At 44.9% G+C, this 21,282-nt stretch overlaps 1 protein-coding gene across 2 annotated transcripts in view; it reads right to left on the bottom strand.

Annotated features, from left to right (window-relative positions):
- The window catches only part of THRAP3 (thyroid hormone receptor associated protein 3), an 85,815-nt gene extending 68,116 nt beyond the window's left edge, over positions 1–17,699 (bottom strand). For both annotated transcript variants that reach the window (XM_003937501.4, XM_010348080.3), the window contains exon 1: positions 17,594–17,699. The gene's annotated coding sequence lies outside the window, so the exon portion shown is untranslated. The remainder of the gene's footprint in view (positions 1–17,593) is intronic.
- Between the last annotated feature and the right edge of the window lie 3,583 nt (positions 17,700–21,282).

Genomic DNA, 21,282 nt, shown 5'->3' with positions numbered 1-21,282 from the left:
CATTCCCACCTGGGCGAGAGAGCAAGATTCCATCTCAAAAAAAAAAAAAAAAAAAAGAAAGAAAAATACAGCGAATTTTAAACTTAAGTCAACTTTCTACTCATGTTAATGTTTTAATTAAATATCACAATGCAAAATACCCACATAAAGTAAAAGAATTTCTGCTTATAAACATGACCTGGACATTTGCAAGAATATATTTCATATATATGTTATTTATATAAACGTAGTATACATTATATATGTGTGGTGGGGTGTGTGTGTGTATATATATATACATATATATATATATATGTATATATATATAATGTTTTCAGGTAATGGGAAAAATACAGCACAATTTTTTTTTTCTCTTGTTAGGGCACTGTCATTTAAACATAAACCTGGAGACAGAATTCAGGTTTACAAGATGAAAGCATGGCTAGAAGTATGAGATGGCAGCGGAATGTATTTCTGAAAAGTAAAAATCTTGAGTAAAAACAGAAATGGCATGCTTTATCCATTTTGCTTAGTAAAAGAGCTGCAGACAAAACTGTTTAAAGTAGCAGGTACAATGAATATTATCACAAATTATGTTAATTTCTGAAGTGGTGCAGGTGCTTTTAGTAGCATCCAAAATATGTTACAAAAAAATATTAAAAAACAAAAACAAAAATCCAAAATATGTCCAGAATTATCTTGATACCTGCATTTACATCAATAAAATGGTGAGGGTTGTGATGGTTAATATTAAGTGTCGACTGGACAGAGGGATGGCTAGATGGCTGCTGAGGCACTGTTCCTGGGTATGTCTGTGAGGGTGGTGCCAGAGAAGCCTGACATGTGAGTGAGTGGACTGTGAGAGGAACTAGTCTACATGTTCAGCAGGACCCTCAATGTGGATGGTGTACCATTCAATCAGCTCCAAGCACAGCTAAACAAAGCAGGCGGAAGAGGGATAAGCAGACTGCTTGCTGAGCGTGCTCACTCTCTCATGCTGTGCCAGATGCTTGGCTTCCTCTCCTGCCCTTACACATCAAACTCCAGGTTCTTCAGCCTTTGGACTCTAGGACTTGCACTAGAGGCCTCGCAGGGGCTCTCAGGCCTTTCACCTCAAACTGAGGGCTGCACTGTTGGCTTCCTGGTTTTGAGGCTTTTGGACTTGGACTGAGCCACGAAACCAGCTTCTCTCTTTCCCCAGCTTGCAGACAGTCCATCAAGGAACTTCACCTTGTTATCGTGAGAGGCAATTCTCCCTAATAAACTCCCATACATACACACACACACACACACACACACACACACACGTGCATCTCAGTCCCTCTGGAGAACCTTAATATAGGAGGGCTGATTAATTTCTGTAACAAGCTGTTCTTATGTGTTACATGTAACAGACATGGTAAATATTTGTTTATATTCTGTGTGTAACAAACCATGTGTTTATGTGAAGTTAACAACAACCAAAAAAATCATGTATAGGGGTATGTGATTTTGAGAACTAAGTTAGTCTTAAAATGTAAATAAAATGTGAAACATATCCACAAAAACAAATGGTTAAGATGATAGAATTGTATGTTATACATATTTTGCCACAAAAATTGTAAAATGAATTGATTCGTGGAAAGAAGTGACAAGACAATTAAGCAAATGCTAACAAATGTAAAATCTAGGTGACAGATATATAGGTCTCACTGTACTGTACAACTGGTCAACTTTTTGTATGCCTAAAATCTTTCATAATAAAATGTTAAAAGGAAAAAATAAATCAAAGATGTTGCCATCCCTTCTAGAATAATACACTTGATGCAGAGTGATTAAGTTACCCAGAACCAGAGAAACAAAGGCCTTACAGGGATGAAGAAATGCAAAAGCCAGTTTGGCTATGTAAGGTGGCTCATGCCTGTAAACCCAGAATTTTGGGAGGCCAAGGTGGGAGGATTACTTGAGCACAGGCATTCCAGACCAGTCTGGGCAACATGGTGAAAAGTCATCTCTACTAAAAATATAAAAATTAACTGGGCATGGTGGCAGAAACCTGTAATCCCAGCTACTTGAGAGGGTGAAGGAGAATTGCTAGAACTCAGGGGTGGCTGTTGCAGTGAGCTGAAATCGCACCACTGCACTCCCGCCTGGGTGACAGAGCAAGACTCTGCCTCAAAAAAAAAAAAAAAGACCAGGCCGGGCGCGGTGGCTCAAGCCTGTAATCCCAGCACTGGTCGGGCGTGGTGGCTCAAGCCTGTAATCCCAGCACTTTGGGAGGCCAAGGCAGGTGGATCACGAGGTCGAGAGATCGAGACCATCCTGGTCAACACGGTGAAACCCTGTCTCTACTAAAAATACAAAACATTAGCTGGGCATGGTGGTGTGTGCCTGTAGTCCCAGCTACTCAGGAGGCTGAGGCAGGAGAACTGCCTGAACCCAGGAGGCAGAGGTTGCGGTGAGCCGAGATCGCGCCATTGCACTCCAGCCTGGGTAACAAGAGCGAAACTCCGTCTCAAAAAAAAAAAAAAAAAAAAAAAAAAGACCAGGCCGGGGGCTATGGCTCATGCCTGTAATCCCAGCACTTTGGGTAGGAGGCCGAGGCAGGTGGATCATGAGGTCAAAAGTTCAAGACCAGCCTGGCCAACACAGTGAAACCCTGTCCCTACTAAAATTATACAAATTAGCCAGGTGTGGTAGCCCACACCTGTAATCCTAGCTATTCTGGAGGCTGAGGCAGGAGAATCGCTTGAACCTGGGAGGCGGACGTTGCAGTGAGCTGAGACCACACCATTGCACTCCAGCCTGGGTGACACAGTGAGACTGTTTGAAAAAATATAAAAAATTAGTAAGGCCGGGCGCAGTGGCTCACATCTGTAATCCCAGCACTTTGGGAGACCAAGGCAGGTGAATCACTAGGTCAAGAGATCAAGACCATCCTGGCCATGGTGAAACCCCATCTCTATAAAAAAGGGAAAAAAAATAGACCAGCCTGGCAACACAGAAAGACCCTGTCTCTACAAAAAATAAAAAACAGCCGGGCATGGTGGCATGCACCTATAGTCCCAGCTACTTGTGAAGCTGAAGTGGAAGGATCACTCAGGAGTCACCTCTGGAGCCCAGAAATTCAAGGAGCTGCAGTATGCTGTGACTGCACCTCTGCATTCCAGCCTAGGCAATAAAGTGAGACCTTGTCTCAAAAAAAAAAAAAAAAAAAAAAAAAAAAAAAAAAAGCCAGCTTATTACACTAAATCCAAAAGTGTTGCTGACTAAAAGTCCATTTTAGCTACATTCAATGAGATCATCACAACAGCTGTAATAACACGAACCAGTGGGAAGAGATCTGCCTACCACATCCCCCAAAATAGACACTAAACAAGCTTTAGCTCACTCATCATAAATACCCAGTATCCTGAAGATAACACTTGAAACCCCAATCTAAGCAATAAATTAGTCTACCCCTAAAAAAAAAAAATCTGGATAGGAAATCTAAAAACGACACCAATCAAAAAAGATTTTTCACGCCACATATTTCCATTCCAATAAACGTGTAACACTCATAGGCAAGCAGTTAATGCCTAATTTCCCAATTTCCCACAAACAGAAAAATCAAGTAACATCAAATGTGGTGCTTACATCAATCTAAATTCTAGTTCAGGCGGGGCACAATGTTTCACCCCTATAATCCCAGTACTTTGAGGAAGCTGAGGTGGGCAGATGGCTGGAGGCCAGGAGTTTAAGACTATCCTGGGCAACAAAACAAGACCCTGTCTCCAGAAAAAATCTGAAAAATCGCCTTGCATGGTAGTACACACCTGCAGTCCCAGTTACTCAGGAGTCTGATGCAGGAAGATCACTTGGTGCTCCAGAGTTCGAGGCTACAGTGAGCTATGATCATGCCACTGCTCTGAGGCCTAAGCAACAAATCAAGACTAAAGAAAACAAAAAGAAAAAGAAAAGGAAAGAATCCAGTTCCTACCTAGTTGTTGATTTTTCTTTTTTTTTTTTCTCTGACAGTCTCATTTTGTCACCCAGGCTGGAGCGCAGTGCCACCATCTCGGCTTACTGCAATCTCCAACTCCCAGGTTCAAGCAATTCTCCTGCCTCCACTTCCCCAGCAGCTGGGATTGCAGGAGCCCGGACATCATATCTGGCTAACTTTTGTATTTTTAATAGAGACGAGGTTTCACCATGTTCGCCAGGCTGGTCTCGAACTCCTAACCTCAGGTGATCCGCCTGCCTCAGCCTCCCACAGTGCTGGGATTACAGGCGTGATCCATCACATCAAACCTGGTTTTGTTTTTTGTTTTTGCAAAAGAATCTCACTCTTTCACCCAGGCTGGAGTGCAGAGGCACCATCTTGGCTAACTGCAACCTCTGCTTCTCAGGTTAAAGTGATTCTCCTGTCTCAGTCTCCTGAGTAGCTGGGACTACAGACGCCTGCTACCACGCCCAGCTTATTTTTCGTATTTTTAGTAAGACAGGGTTTCACCATGCTCACCAGGCAGGTCTCAAAACCCTGACATAAAGGGTTTTTTCTTTTTTTTTGAGACAAAGTCTCACTCTGTCACCCAGGCTGGAGTGCAGCAGTACAGTCTTGGCTCACTGCAACCTCCACCTAATGAGTTCAAGCGGTTTTCCTGCCTCAGCCTCCAGAGTAACTGGGACTATAGGCATCTGTCACCACGTCCAGCTAATTTTTGTATTTTTAGTAGAGACAGGGTTTCACCGTGTTGGCCAGGCTGATCTCGAACTCCTGACCACGTGATCAGCCTGCCTTGGCCTCCCAAAGTGCTGGGATTATAGGAGTGAGCCACTGCACTCAGCCAACATAAAGGTTTTGGCAGTTGTTTTTTTTTTTTTTTGGTTTTTTTTTTTGAGACAGAATTTCACTTAGTTGTCCAGGCTGGAGTACAGTGGCACGGTCTTGACCCACTTCAACCTCCACCTTCCAGGTTCAAGCAATTCTCCTGCCTCAGCCTCCCAAGTAGCTAAGATTACAGGCGCCCACCACCACATCTGCCTGATTTTTATTTTTTATTTTTTTGTACTTTTGTAGAGACTCAAACTCCAGAGCTCAGGCAATCTGCCCATCTTGGCCTCCCAAAGTGCTAGGATTACAGGTGTGAGCCACAGCACCTGACTGACATAAAGGTTATTTATTTATTTATTTATTTTTTTACAAGACGGGATTTCACCATATTGGTCAGGCTGGTCTTGAACGCCTCGCCTCAGGTGATCCGCCTGCCTTGGCCTCCAAAGTGTTTGGATTACAGGCATGAGCCTGGACTTTTTTTTTTAACTCACTGTATAATGTCAATAAAAAAGACTTTCCAGGCTACATCTCTTTTCTACCTAGCATTCAGCTATATAAATGTACCATAAGCAGTCCCATGGTGGCATACACTTAGGTTGCTATCAATTTTTCACTTACATAAATAATACTGTGATTATTCTTATCTTTAAGGACCTGTCCAACAGGAAATCCTTAAGGTATGTTCCTCAAAGTACAGATACATACTACTGTCCTCTAGAAAAGGCTACAGCAATTTATATTGCTACCAGCAGTTTGAGAATTTCCTCAAACCTTCAGTAACAATAACCATCTTTTTTTTTTTTTTTTTTTTTTGGAGACGGAGTTTCGCTCTTGTTGCCCAGGCTGGAGTGCAGTGGTGCGATCTCAGCTCATGATGACCTCCGCCTCCTGTGTTCAACCAATTCTCCTGCCTTTTTTTTTTTTTTTTTTTTTTGAGACGGAGTTTCGCTCTTGTTACCCAGGCTGGAGTGCAATGGCGCCATCTCGGCTCACCGCAACCTCCGCCTCCTGGGTTCAGGCAATTCTCCTGCCTCAGCCTCCTAAGTAGCTGGGATTACAGGCACGCGCCACCACGCCCAGCTAGTTTTTTGTATTTTTAGTAGAGACGGGGTTTCACTATGTTGACCAAGATGGTCTCGATCTCTCGACCTCGTGATCCACCCGCCTCGGCCTCCCAAAGTGCTGGGATTACAGGCTTGAGCCACCGAGCCCGGCTTCTCCTGCCTTAGACTCACAAGTAGCTGGGATTACAGGCAAGAGCCACCACGCCCAGCTAAGTTTTATACTTTTTTTTTTTTTTTTTTTTTTTTGAGACGGAGTTTCACTCTTGTTACCCAGGCTGGAGTGCAATGGCGCGATCTCGGCTCACCGCAACCTCCGCCTCCTGGGTTCAGGCAATTCTCCTGCCTCAGCCTCCTGAGTAGCTGGGATTATAGGCACGTGCCACCATGCCCAGCTAATTTTTTGTATTTTTAGTAGAGACGGGGTTTCACCATGTTGACCAGGTTGGTCTCGATCTCTCGACCTTGTGATCCACCCGCCTCGGCCTCCCAAAGTGCTGGGATTACAGGCTTGAGCCACCAAGCCCGGCCACTAGTTTTATACTTTTATTACAGACAAAGTTTCTCCATGTTAGTCAAGCTGGTCTTGAACTCCCGACCTCAGACGATCCGCCTGCCTCGGCCTCCCAAAGTGTTGGGCTTACAGGCGTGAGCCACCTCACCCAGCCCCAATAATCTAATTTTCTTTTTTTTTTTAATAATCTAATTTTCAAAATGGTCAACCAATTTTTCTAGAACCATTTATTGAATAATTACACCATCCTTCCTTCACTACCTTAAAATATTGCCTTTTGATATCCTTTGTTCTTCCCAACTGCCGTGGGTTGAGAGTTCTGAGTGTTTCCCATTGTCCTTTCAGATTTAACTTCTTATGAATACCTTCCTTTTCCAAATAGCTAACAAATAACCCATGTTCTTGTTTCCACATACAAAAACCTATGGTGTCAAAATCTTCATAGAAAAAGAAAATATGGGCCAGCCACAGAGGCTGAGATTGTACCACTGCACTCCATCCAGACTGGGTGACAGAGGGCGACTCCATATCAAAAAAAAAAAAAAAAAAAAAAGGACACAGCTGCCATTGGAGAGCAGCAGCCATGGCTCTTCGATACTCTATGGCCGTGGGCCTCAATAAGGGTCACAAGGCAACCAAGAACTCGAGCAAGCCCAGGCACAGCTGCCACCACAGGCATCTAACCAAACAAACACACCAACTTCATGCGGGACATAATCCGGGAGGTGTGGCTTTGCCCCATACAAGCAGAGCGCCATGGAGTTACTTAAGGTCTCCAAGGACAAACATGTCCTCAAGCTCATCAAGAAAAGGGTGGAGACACACATGTGAGCCAAGAGTAAGTGGGAGGAGCTAAGCAATGTCCTGGCCGACATGAGGAAAGCTGCTGCCAAGAAAGACTGAGCTCCCCTCCCCTGCCCTTTCCCTGAAATAAAAAACTTGACCTACCCACCCCCCAAAAAAAGACAAATAAAAGAAGAGAAGAGTCAAGCAAGGTTCTACATTATGAGTAAGATAAAACATTCACCATTAACCCAAGAATGTCACCTTCTAAATTTCCAAAGAAAAAAAGAATGTCAGAACAGGCTTTTACAATTTAGTTTCTTCTGAAGCAAGATGCTAAATATTATGGTTTAATATTTAACCATGGTTTCTCTTCCATGGTTCCTATTTACCATTACTATTCAGAAACACCTTCACCTAGTACCAAAGGAAAAAATATATATACATATGACAAACCAAAACAGTAAAAATCTCTTCTATATATCTAAACACTGGCCTGACATTATGAGAAATTTTTACTTTCTACATTACCTATTTCTGTAACGCCTGAATTTTTTCAACCACCATCTGTTTGTGAGCAGGGAAGAAAAAAAAGTCAAGACACTTCCCTGCCCCTTCCAAGGGTTTCATAAAATGTGTGCTCTCCTTTAATAAACCCAGGAGTAGGGGTAGCATAGTATTAGGGGGCTTATCAGTTTTACCTTTTTAAAAATAAAATGCTGGCTGGGTGTGGTAGCTCACACCTATAATTCCAGCACAATTCAATGGCCAGGTGCCGTGGCTCACACCCATAATCCCAGCACTTTGGAAGGTCAAGGCGGGCAGATCACCTGAGGTCAGGAGTCCAAGACCAGCCTGGCCAACATGGGGGAAATCCTGCTACTAAAAATACAAAAACTAGGCCGGGCGCGGTGGCTCAAGCCTGTAATCCCAGCACTTTGGGAGGCCGAGGTGGGTGGATCACGAGGTCAAGAGATCGAGACCATCCTGGTCAACATGGTAAAACCCCGTCTCTACTAAAAATACAAAAAATTAGCTGGGCATGGTGGCGTGTGCCTGTAATCCCAGCTACTCAGGAGGCTGAGGCAGGAGAATTGCCTGAACCCAGGAGGCGGAGGTTGCGGTGAGCCGAGATCGTGCCATTGCACTCCAGCCTGGGTTAACAAGAGCGAAACTCCGTCTCAAAAAAAAAAAAAAAATACAAAAATTAACTGGGTGTGGTGGTACCTGCCCACCTGAACCTGGGAGACAGAGGGTGCAGTGAGCCAAGACCACATTGAATCACTTCAGCCTGAACAGAGAGAGATTTTGTCTTTAAAAAAAAAAAAAGGATACAGTTTGAGTAACCACCACCACAACCAAATTAGAGACTATTTCCATCACTCCGGACCTCGTGTCCCTTGGCAATTTACTCACCTACCACCGCACAAATTCTTTTCCACTACTAACTTAACAGAATCTTGAGTGAACTAGGACTTAAAGCACTTTCAGAGATTGCCACCAAGTCAGTTATTTCCACATTAACTCATCCCTTTTTCAATATTTACTATGCCTCTTTTACTTGACTGAATGTTCTAGGTAGGGATTGAATTCAACACCGTATCAAACAAATCCCTGATTACTCTCTGAAGAGGTAAAGGATGAAACAAAATAGATTAAAATAAATGTTATCTGGTAATAATGCAGGGTTGGGGAGAGAAACATAACAGTTTTTGAAGAGGAGTACTGTTACAGAGAAGTCAAGAAAGGCCTCTTTCAGAACACTGTAAAAAAAAAAAAAGTACAAGGCCGGGCACAGTGGCTCAATCCTGTAATCCCAGCACTTTGGGAGGCCGAGGCGGGTGGATCACGAAGATAAAGAGATCGAGACCATCCTGGTCAACATGGTGAAACCCCGTCTCTACTAAAAATACAAAAATATTAGCTGGGCATGGTGGCGCATGCCTGTAATCCCAGCTACTCAGGAGGCTGAGGCAGGAGAGTTGCCTGAACCCAGGAGGCGGAGGTTGCGGTGAGTCGAGATCACGCCATTGCATTCCAGCCTGGGTAACAAGAGTGAAACTCCATCTAAAAAAGAAAAAAAGTACAACAGATACATGTGTACAAAGACATATCCAAACTGCCAAAGCAATATGATACAGCAACTCCTTAACACTTAAGTATTAAGAACTTACATGAGTATATAAAGCAAAGCTACGTAAAGGGTCATCTTATCCCCCAGACAAGAATTTCTTATACTGAAATTTTTCATTTTTTTTTTCTTTTTTTTTTTTTTGACACGGGGTCATCTCTGTTGCCCAGGATGGAGTGCAGTAGCACAATCTCAGCTTACTGCAACCTCCACCTCCTGGATTCAAGTGATAAGTCATTCTCCTGCCTCAGTCCCCTGAGTAGCTGGGACTGCAGGCACACACCACCATGACTGTTTAATTTTTGTATTTTTAATAGAGACGGGGTTTCACCATGTTAGTCAGGCTAGTTTCAAACTCCTAACCTCAAGTGATCCACCCACCTCAGTCTTCCAATGTGTTAGAATTAGATTACAGGCATGAGCCACTGTACCCTGCCACTAATAATGTTTTGTTTTGTTTTGATTTTTGAGACACACTCTTATTGCCCAGGCTGAAGTACAGTGGCAGGAACTCAGCTCACTGCAACCTCGCCTCCCAAGTTCACGTTGATTCTCCTGCCTCAGCCTCCTGAATAACTGGAATTACAGGTGTGCACCACCACACACAACTAATTTTCTTCTTTTTTTTTTTTTTTTTTTTTTTGAGACGAAGTTTCGCTCTTGTTACCCAGGCTGGAGTGCAATGGAGCGATCTCGGCTCACCGCAACCTCCGCCTCCTGGGTTCAGGCAATTCTCCTGCCTCAGCCTCCTGAGTAGCTGGGATTACAGGCACGTGCCACCATGTCCAGCTATTTTTTTTGTATCTTTAGTAGAGACGGGGTTTCACCATGTTGACCAGAATGGTCTCGATCTCTTGACCTCGTGATCCACCCGCCCCAGCCTCCCAAAGTGCTGGGATTACAGGCTTGAGCCACCGCGCCCGGCAATTTTCTTCTATTTTTATTAGAGATGGGGTTTCACCATGGTGGCCAGGCGGGTCCTGAACTCCTGACTTCAGGTGATCCACCTGCCTTGGCCTCCCAAAGTGGAGTTCTCTTCTTCTGTTGGGCAACCCAACAATGGAATCTGACCAATTCCCCAATCACCTTTATTTTATTTTTTATTTATTTATTTATTTATTTATTTTTGAGACAAGAGTTTTTGCTCTTGTTACCCAGGCTGGAGTGCAATGGCGCGATCTCGGCTCACCGCAACCTCCGCCTCCTGGGCTCAGGCAATTCTCCTGCCTCAGCCTCCTAAGTAGCTGGGATTACAGGCACGCGCCACCATGCCCAGCTAGTTTTCTGTATTTTTAGTAGAGACGGGGTTTCACCATGTTGACCAGGATGGTCTCGATCTCTCGACCTCGTGATCCACCTGCCTCGGCCTCCCAAAGTGCTGGGATTACAGGCTTGAGCCACCGCGCCCGGCAATCACCTTCATTTTAAAAGTTTTTTTCTGATAGCCAATAGTCTTGCAAGCCAAAGGAATTAGTCAAAAAATTCCAGGACATATACTTTTTTTTTTTTTGAGTCAGAGTCTCACTCTGTCACCCAGGCTAGAGCTCAGTGGCACAATCTCAGCTCACTGCAACCTCCGCCTCCCGTGTTCAAGTGATTCTCCTGCCTCAGCCTCCCAAGTAGCTGGGACTACAGGTGCACGCTACCATGCCCAGCTCATTTTTGTATTTTTAGTAGAGACAGGGTTTCACTGTGCTAGCCAAGATGATCTCAATCTCCTGACCTCGTGATCCGCCCACCTCCCAAAGTGCTGGATTACAGGCGTGAGCCAACGCGCCCGGCCTCTAGGTCATATTCTTTAGATAAACTGGGACCATCTTTTATGAACCCCTGATGTAAAGGAGAGCCCTTGAGTAAAGAAAATTCCTCCTTAACTTTACAATAGTGTCACCTCTATGCATTCCTCTGTCAATCCTTTATTTATGCCATTCTTTTTACTAACACAGAGAAAAAGGAAATTGAGTTGTTAACCTCACACACACACACACACACACACACACACACACAAATCATGGCATTACTGAAAACAATGCAATGGACTTCATAGTTGTGTACATTATTTTTAAAAAAATAAAATAACCTTAGTTGTTATGTCTCAGGACAAGGGTCAAAAGTCTTATGAGACATTAGACAATTCTTCGTGGCATTCTATCTTCTGAGACAGGCCAAGCTATGCAGTGACAACATTCCAAATGCTATAAAGCAAACCAAGCAGAACAAAAGTGAGGACACTGAACACATACCAGCTAAAGAAGGTACAGGCAAGGGTCAGACCAATGCCTCTATGCTTTCCAAAAGTCTGGGTTTCTTCAGTGTGAAAACAACATAATTCAGTGTTTTGGGGGTTCCCCTCCATTGCTTCAACTCCATCTTTTAACGTTTCCTAAACTTTTTTTTTTTTTTAAAAGAACAAAGGAAGGAAATAAAGTACCAAGACAGAAAAAATGGTAACTGGTGATGTAAAACAGCAAGGTGACTTTGAATGGGGGTATCAGAGACTTCTATCATATATCCAGAACAGGTAATATAAAGATGTAAAATAGACTAGTAATATAAACATACAAAATAGTAAATACCAACTGACACCCTGCTCCATGTCAGGGCCACATGTCACTGTCGGTAGGGTCTAGGGCAAACGAGATGACACGCCCCAGCTATAAAAGATATTTGCTGCAATGCAGAAAAGCAGGTTCATAGCTGCCAGATCTTATTTTTCAAAACCTGAATCCAGATTTTTACACAAAATCTCTTTTAAATGTTAACAACTAATTCAAATTTATAACACTGTATGAGCCAAAGAAAATATATCTGCAGATTGGATTTAGTCCCTAAAACTTTTTAGGCAGAGGCTGAAAACATCTACCTAAATACATGCTTCTTTCAGTGGTAGAACTCAACTCTGTGGCAGAAAGCACACTCTACACTTCCAAAAAACACTATTACCTGAAAATACGCTACTAAAGGCATGAGTATACATATGACACTCTTAATCATTTTAGGAAAGCACACTTAAAATGTTCCATTTCTGGAGCACCTAAAATACATACTGTAAACAAAATTCAATGGAAGAAAATATTAGGAAATGATTACTTGTTAAATTGGGCTCACCAAATTTCAGCTTCTTTACTATAAGCAAAACCAGCCCCTATCTCATAGACAAAAAAAAAAAAAAAAGTAAGATTTCTATAGCACATCATTAAAATATACTATCTATCCTCAAAAAAAATTAGTTCCCTTGAAAAACTAATGAAGTCAATCTTTTAGAAAGGCCAACCGTGTCTCTTACTGCCTTGGTAAGCCTTGAGCAACTACCTTTTTTCTTAGAGCCAAGGTCTGGCTATCACCCAGGCTGAAGGGTAGTGGTGCAATCATAGCTCACTGTTACCTTGAACTCCTGGGCACAAGGGATCCTCCTGCCTTAGCCTCTGGAACTGCTGGGATTATAAACATGAGCCACCATGCCCAGCGTACATTTTTATGAATTATAAAGCTGCATTATAGGATCTATAGCAGTGGTTCTTAACCTTCTTTGAAACTCTAATGAATATGGCAGAAGGTGAACACACTTTCCTTCAGAAAAATGCACCCCCAATCACAAAAACTTTAGAATTCAAGGGCTCCCTGGAGTCCACAGACCATAGATTAAGAATGTCCTGCTCCCAGGTTGGGTGCAGTGGCTCACACCTGTAATCCCAGCACTTTAGGAGGCCAAGGCAGGCAGAGCACCTGAGGTCTGGAGTTCAAGACCTGCCTGGCCAACCTGGCAAAACCTTGTCTCTACTAAAAAATACAAAAATTAGCCAGGCATGGTGGCAGGCGGCTGTAATCCTAGCTACTCAGAAGGCTGAGGCAGGGAGGATTGCTTGATCCCGGGAGGTGAGGTTGCAGTGAGCCAAGATAGTGCCACTCCACTCCAGTCTGGGCAACAGAGGGAGACTTGCCTCCAAAAAAAAAAAAAAAAAAAAGAAAGAGGCCAGGCACATAGTAGCGTAATCCCAGCTACTCAGGAGGCTGAGACAGGAAAATCACTTGAACCCAGGAGAGAGAGGTCACAGTGAGCTGAGATCATGCCACTGCACTACAGCCTGGGGAACAGAACGGAAAAAAAAAAAAAAAAAGAGGCCGGGTGTAGTGGCTCACGGCTGTAATCCAAGCACTTTAGAGGCGGATCACCTGAGGTCGGGAGTTCAAGACCAGCCTGACCAACATGGTGAAACCCCGTCTTGTTTAAAAAAAAAAAAAGAAAGAAAGAAAGAAAGAAAGAAAAAAAAGGCTGGGTGCGGTGGGTCACACCTGTAATCCCAGCACTTTGGGAAACGGAGGCAGGCGGATCATAAGGTCAGGAGATGAGATCAAAACCACCCTAGTCAAGATGGTGAAACCCCATCTCTACTAAAAATACAAAAATTAGCTGATTGTGGTGGTGCGTGCCTGTAATCTCAGTTACTTGGGAGGCTGACACATGAGAATCGCTTGAACTCAGGAGACAGAGGTTGCAGTGAGCTGAGACTAATACACTAGCAAGCCAGCCTGGTGACAGAGTGAGCAGAGATTGCTCCACTGCACCTCAGCCTAGTGACAGAGTGAGACTCCATCTCACACACACAGAAAAAGAATGTCCTGCCATGGAGAATATGTTTACTTGTTTTGAGTTCAGGTATCACTCTGTTGCCCAGGCTGGCATGAATTAGCATGATCATGGTTCACTGCAGCCTACAGAGACTATTAAATCTACTTACTCTCCAATCTCTGCTGCTTCTTGCTGTTCCATCTCTATACCCTTGCTGTCAGGTAACTACCATCTTCAGCCTCTTAACATAACTTCACAATCCATTTCCTATACTTCCATGAAATGATTTTAAAACATAAATCACCCTTTAAATCCCTTCCTTCCTCCTTCCTTCATGTGTACTATTCAACACATGTTGTAATTAATTTTACTTATGTATATATGTGTATATATTAGACAGAAAAAAGAGGGCAATCCTTCCTACCCATCAGAAGGCTTCAATGGCTTCCCTAATAACCTTCTCTCTCCAACTCATCTGTAATCACTCTCCTAAGTGTCAAACACAATCCGCCTCCTTTCAGTTCTGAAAGCACACTAAATTCTTCCCATCTGCCTGTTTGGGCAAGTGCTGTTTCCTCTACCTGAATACTCTCTCCTTGACATCCTACAAACTGACTCCTCACTCTCCCCAAACAAACTTCACTGACCACCCTTAGGTCTCCCCCTTTTCAGTGTCTGTCAAGAGTCCTGAAACTGACACCTCTATGTTACTTTTCTCAATTTGTAGTTCATTTGCTTACCTTTTGTGTCCACCCTCAACAATCCTGTTAAGTTTCCAAAAGCCAAGACCTCATCTGTCACCACACCCCAATATATTCAAAGGCCCACAACAGGAGCTGGTAAATGATAGGCTTTCAAGCACTAGTTGTTGAATAAATTACCCAATGAACTAGAGTCAAACAGTGAACAGATCGTAGATGTTTATGGAATGAATGTGTGAAAAAAAAATCCACTAAAACCCTGTATTTGAGAGAATAGCATTAACCACACTTCCTTCCATTCAGGATGTCACTATGTCCTACAGAAACAGGGTAGCACCCTGAAATGCTTAGTGATTAGGACTATCCTTTCTAAAAATAATAAATTGTATGTCTGTGTGCCCTCCCAGTCATCATCATTCCCCAGCTCTGTGCTAATCTTAGAAATATTCCAAGCTTCCTCCCTCCAATTCCTCAGAACAAAATAGATCGCTTTTTTTGTAATCCATATTTTACAAGCTAAACCAAATTCAAAAGTACCTATATACTTGGTATTACATAAATACACAAAGGTGGTACTACTACTATCACCACCACTGCTAAAACTGAACTGTACCTAGTCTGCAAAACTAACATCAATCTCCAAAACTGGAGATCTTTCTCTGGTGCTAAAAAGTTTAAAAAACAGAGATGGCCGGGCGCGGTGGCTCAAGCCTATAATCCCAGCACTTTGGGAGGCCGAGGCGGGTGGATCACGAGGTCAAGAGATCGAGACCATCCTGGTCAACATGGTGAAACCCCATCTCTACTAAAAATACAAAAAAAAAAAAAAGTAGCTGGGCATGGTGGCACATGTCTGTAATCTCAGCTACTCAGGAGGCTGAGGCAGGAGAATTGCCTGAACCCAGGAGGAGGCTGCAGTGAGCCGAGATCGTGCTATTGCACTCCAGCCTGGGTAACAAGAGCGAAACTCCGTCTCAAAAAAAAAAAAAAACAAAGAGATGGGCCGGGTGCAGTGGCTTAAGCCAGTAATCCCAGCACTTTGGGAGGCCGAGGCGGGTGGATCACGAGGTCAAGAGATCGAGACCATCCTGGTCAACATGGTGAAACCCCGCCTCTACTAAAAATACAAAAAACTAACTGGGCATGGTGGTGCGTGCCTGTAATCCCAGCTACTCAGGAGGCTGAGGCAGGAGAATTGCCTGAACCCAGGAGGCGGAGGTTGCGGTGAGCCAAGATCGCACCATTGCACTCCAGCCTGGGTAACGAGCGAAACTCCATCTCAAATCAAACAAAAAAAAAACAAAAAAACAAAGAGATGGAATTACACTGGACATAGAGGTTTCTGATCAAATCACTTCTTACAGAAACCTCAATACAACTCTCTTACAAAATGCAATTAAACCCAAATGGCTACAGTAGAACTTACTTTGGTATCATTAACATATGAACACTAGGCCGGGCGCGGTGGCTCAAGCCTGTAATCCCAGCACTTTGGGAGGCTGAGGCGGGTGGATCACGAGGTCAAGAGATCGAGACCATTCTGGTCAACATGGTGAAACCCCGTCTCTACTAAAGATACAAAAAAAATATCTGGACATGGTGGCACGTGCCTGTAATCCCAGCTACTCAGGAGGCTGAGGCAGGAGAATTGCCTGAACCCAGGAGGCGGAGGTTGCGGTGAGCCGAGATCGCGCCATTGCACTCCAGCCTGGGCAACAAGAGCGAAACTCCGTCTCAAAAAAAAAAAAAAAAAATATGAACACTAGTTCACAAAATACATCTCCCGGCAAAGAACAAACTAAGCCCGATTTGCTCTACAAGTTGTTCACGGCAGCAGCCAGTTTTGGCTATTTAACATGCTTCTATATCATAATACACACGTCACGCTGTCTACAGTAACAGGACAGACTACAACAGTACTTCCACAAACGAAAAAAGGCAGGGTCATCTGAAAGAGAAAAAAATCATCTTGTGACACATGCCTTTTCTCTCTGGGCGCACGCTCTAGAAATCCTATAAACGATGACAGTTATAACACTGGCTACGTGATTTTTATCTCATTTAGTCTCCACAATAACCCTTTAAAGGGGCCACCGTTATTTACTACTGTTTTAGTGATAAGAAAACTGAGGCACTTGGAAATGAAGACTCGATCTAAGATCAAAAGATAGCGGACCAAGATTTGAACCCAGGCAGACTGGCCTCAGGGTACTTCTGTTATACACCCAACAGAAGCTGCACTGTCTGTTCTGCCAGGCCCTGCCATACTCTCAGCAGCTTTCCCTTCAATGCAATTAACAAACTCCCAGTAAACACGGTACTGCCACTGACGGCTTCCAACTTCTGTAGAACACTGCCGCTCGCCAGCTTCTGCCGCCATGCTCCACCCCTAAGATTTGGAAAGCCACAAAAGAACACAGTTCATAAAAGTTAGTGAGGTCCTAAGAGAAGCAAAAATAAGTCGCCTCATGTAAGCAGAACTCACGCCGACTGCCACTGGAAGGCAAAATCGGCCTCAGCTCCAGCCCAAGAAAAAAGTGAGAACTTTAATATTCCCGTAGGAGACAAATTTGGACCGTCCCTTTTTTGGCCACCAGGCAGGAGAGAACGGAAGCGGCACTAACATTTGCTGAGCGCCAGCCACATGCGCCCTAGGAGAGGACAGAACCAGGCCAATGGGGACTGGGTGGGGGGAAGGGCACTCAGGAGTTCCGGGAAAATAAATCCAAATAATAGGGTTCATACTACCCAGAGTAGGGAGTGGATGCCACCCCCAGGCCGACTGCAAGAAGAAGCGGCGTAGGAGCTGCTCGGGAGAGAAGCCGACCCAGAGCCTCCGGAGCTAGGCCCGGGCCAGGGGAAGCCCTGAAGGGCGGGGAGGGGGAGGAGCCGGAGAGAGCGGAGCCCGCTCGGAAGAGGCCAGGGTGTAAGCGCGGGGAAGCGACCCCGCGCCAGGCCTTCCCCGAGCCCCTGACCCAGCAGCTGAAGAAAAAAGAGAAGAGAAGAAACCACTGGAGCCGGTTAACTTGCCCTAACTTCCATCAGACGCGCTCACTCACCTGGGCCTACCGCAGCGATCGCAGCTGTAGCTCGCAACGGCACAACCAGCCCGAACCTCGCCCCCGCCCGACAGCGCGCCCAGCGTCTCCGCTCTCCGACGGCGGCGAAGGCGTAGACCCGCGACCTCCTGGAAAATGTAGTCCTACGCCCGCCTCTCCCGGCCGAGTTGGCTGCCAAAGGAACTACGTTTCCCACAAGACAAGGCGAGCGTTGGTCCCGCCGCCTTGCGTCACGCGCTGGGTTGTCGGCAGTCACGTGGGTTGCTTGAGTCCATCCCCTCCCCCCGCCTGGGTGGCCTGGAGATGAAGGAGGGCGGTGGACGGAAGGGGCGGGGGCGTTGCTGACGCCACTGCCCCCACCATTTTGGAACCAGCCTGGAGGGAGAGTCTCAGCCCCACCCACTCCCGACCAGCTTGTCTCGTCGAATAAGCCTCTGAGCTGGGAGTCCAGTCTTCAGAGCTTCGGTCTCTGCGGTACCTCCTTCCGCTTTGTGACCTTGAGCAAATTTATCCCTCCTCTCTGAACCTGTTTCCTCCCCTGTGAAATGAGACTTATAATTTCCAACCCACTGCGTTGTTGCGAGGCTCCGACAAAGGCACAGGAAACCCTCAAGCACCCTGAAAGCGCAACGCAAATGGAGGGTTGGTTTGGTTTCGTTTTTTAATTTTAACAGTGTGACCTCATTCGGAGACCCAGAAGCCGCCGCTCCCCGCGCCCGCCTTCTATGACTATGATTTTCTGACTATCGTCCTGGGAAGTTTGCTAAAATGGGTGCTACTTGGGTATTGAACCAGAAGTTTCCTGGGGAGGGTATCCTTGGAATCTACATTTTAAACCGGTTCTTATCCACCTACAAGTTTGAGAATCCTGGGTTTATCACTTTTGCACAGGCTGGTTTCCTTTGGAATTCTGATCTAGTGCCTTTGAACATTTAAGACCCAACTTTGCCGGGCGCGGTGGCTCAAGCCTGTAATCCCAGCACTTTGGGAGGCCGAGGCGGGTGGATCACGAGGTCGAGAGATCGAGACCATCCTGGTCAACATGGTGAAACCCCGTCTCTACTAAAAATACAAAAAATCAGCTGGGCATAGTGGCGCATGCCTGTAATCCCAGCTACTCAGGAGGCTGAGGCAGGAGAATTGCCTGAACCCAGGAGGCGGAGGTTGCGGTGAGCCGAGATCGTGCCATTGCACTCCAGCCTGGGTAACAAGAGCGAAACTCGGTCTCAAAAAAAAAAAAAAGACCCAACTTTATTGCACCTGTGATACTTTCAGAGTTGACTAGCTCCTCCTATGTCTGTGTTCCCACAGTAAGTTTGCATCTTAGGTTCTAAGTATCGGGGCCTTCCCCACCAGACTGTGAGCTCTTTGAGAGCCGAGATGAGTTGCTGGATTTCTGCACCCCAAAGAAAAGTAGACAAAATACACATCAATGAATAAAGAATTCTAATGGTCTTCCTGAGAGAAAAGCTGCAAGGGCCGGGTGTGGTGGCTCACGCCTGTAATCTCAGCACTTTGGGAGGCCGAGGCCGGTGGATCACGAGGTCAAGAGATCGAGACCATCCTGGTCAACATGGTGAAACCCCGTCTCTACTAAAAATACAAAAAATTGAGCCGGGCGCGGTGGCTCAAGCCTGTAATCCCAGCACTTTGGGAGGCTGAGGCGGGTGGATCACGAGGTCAAGAGATCGAGACCATCCTGGTCAACATGGTGAAACCCCGTCTCTACTAAAAATACAAAAAACTAGCTGGGCATGGTGGCGCGTGCCTGTAATCCCAGCTACTTAGGAGGCTGAGGCAGGAGAATTGCCTGAGCCCAGGAGGCGGAGGTTGCGGTGAGCCGAGATCGCGCCATTGCACTCCAGCCTGGGTAACAAGAGCGAAACTCCATCTCAAAAAAAAAAAAAAAAAAAAAAAAAAATACAAAAAATTAGCTGGGCATAGTGGCACGTGCCTGTAATCCCAGCTACTCAGGAGGCTGAGGCAGGAGAATTGCCTGAACTCAGGAGGCGGAGGTTGCAGTGAGCCGAGATCGCGCCATTGCACTCCAGCCTGGGTAACAAGAGCGAAACTCCGTCTCAAAAAAGAAAAAAAAAAAAAAAGAAATGCTGCAAGGCTCAACTGAAGTTGCAGACTATGTCACATCAGCCCTTGCCCTCGGTGACTTCAGCATTTTTTCCACACTGCTTACTCTTTTCTTCCTTCTCTGAGCACTTCCTGTGGTCCACGTACTGCGTAGTGCTTCTTAAAACGTTCTAATTTAATTTATTTCTTTTTAATTGTTTTTTTGAGTCTCCCTGTGTCACCCAAGTTGGTGCGCAGTGGTGCAATCTCGGCTCACTGCAACCTCTGCCTCCCAAGTTCAAGTGATAATCCTGGCTCAGTCTCCTGAGTAGCTGATTTCACAGGCATATGCCACCACCCGGCTAATTTTTGTACTTTTTGTGGATACGGAGTTTCCACCATGTTGGCCAAGCTGGTCTCAGACTCCTGACCTCAAGTGATCCACCTGCCTCGGCCTCACAAAGTGCTGGGATTACAGGCGTGAACCACGGCGCCCAGCCAATTTAATTTTAAATTCAAAGATTTTTCTAGGTATCTACCGTATACCATGCCCAATGTAAAATACTGGGAACACGGTAGTAAACTAGCTGGATACCAAAATACATAAATTTTGGTTCCCCTTTTAAGAAATACACGTATATCTCAGACATCACAAGTTCAGTTCCAGAACACCACAATAAAGCAAATATTGCAGTAAAGTTAGTAAAAGTTTCCCAGTTGATATAAAAGTGTTATAGTATGTTTACGTTATACTGTAGTCTATTGCACGCACTAGTGTTATGTCGCCCCCCCAAAAAAACTTTTATAAAGAATATTACTAGGGGTGTGGCCGGGAAAAAAAAAAAGAATATTACTTAAAAATGGTAACTGTCAGCCTGGTGTGGTGGCTTACACCTGTATCCCCAGCACTTTGGAGGCCAAGGCGGGTGGATCACCTGAGCTCAGAAGTTCAAGACCAAGGCTGGGTGTGGTGGTTCATGCCTGTAATCCCTGCACTTTGGGAGGCCGAGGCGGGTGTACCACCTGAGATCAGGAGTTCAAGACCAACCTGGACAACATGATGAAACCTTGTCTCTACTAAAAATACAAAAAACTAGCCAGGCATGGTGTGGTCGCTTATAATCCCAGCTACTCAGGAGGCTGAGGCAGGAGAATCGCTTGAACCTGGGAGGCAGAGGTTACAGTGAACTGAGATGGCGCCACTGCATTCCAGCCTGGACAACAAGAACAAAACTTTGTCTCAAAAAAAAGAAAAAGAAAAAGAAAGTCTGTTGTTTAGCCACTTCCATCAATTATTTTAGCTAGATCTTCTGCAAAATTTGCTGCAGTTTCTACATCAGCACTTGCTGTTTTACCTAGTACTTTTATGTAAGGGAGCTGGCATCTTTCCTCAAACCTCAGAACCAACCTCTGCTAGCTTGAAACTTTTTTTCTGCAGCTTCCTCAATTCTTTCTATCTTCATGGAATTGACAAGAATTGGAGCCTTGCTCTAGATTAGGCTTTTGTTTAGGGGAATGCAAATGACTGATCTGAACTTCTTTCTAGGTCACTAAAACTTTCTCTACTAAAACTTTCTCCATATCAGCAATAAGGCTCTTTTGCTTTCTTGTCATTCATTTATTCC

This window comes from Saimiri boliviensis, chromosome 11, assembly GCF_048565385.1.
Source record: "Saimiri boliviensis isolate mSaiBol1 chromosome 11, mSaiBol1.pri, whole genome shotgun sequence".
NCBI lineage: Eukaryota > Metazoa > Chordata > Mammalia > Primates > Cebidae > Saimiri > Saimiri boliviensis.
The sequence above is the reverse complement of the archived record's forward strand: the minus strand, read 5'-3'. Positions and strand labels throughout refer to the sequence as shown.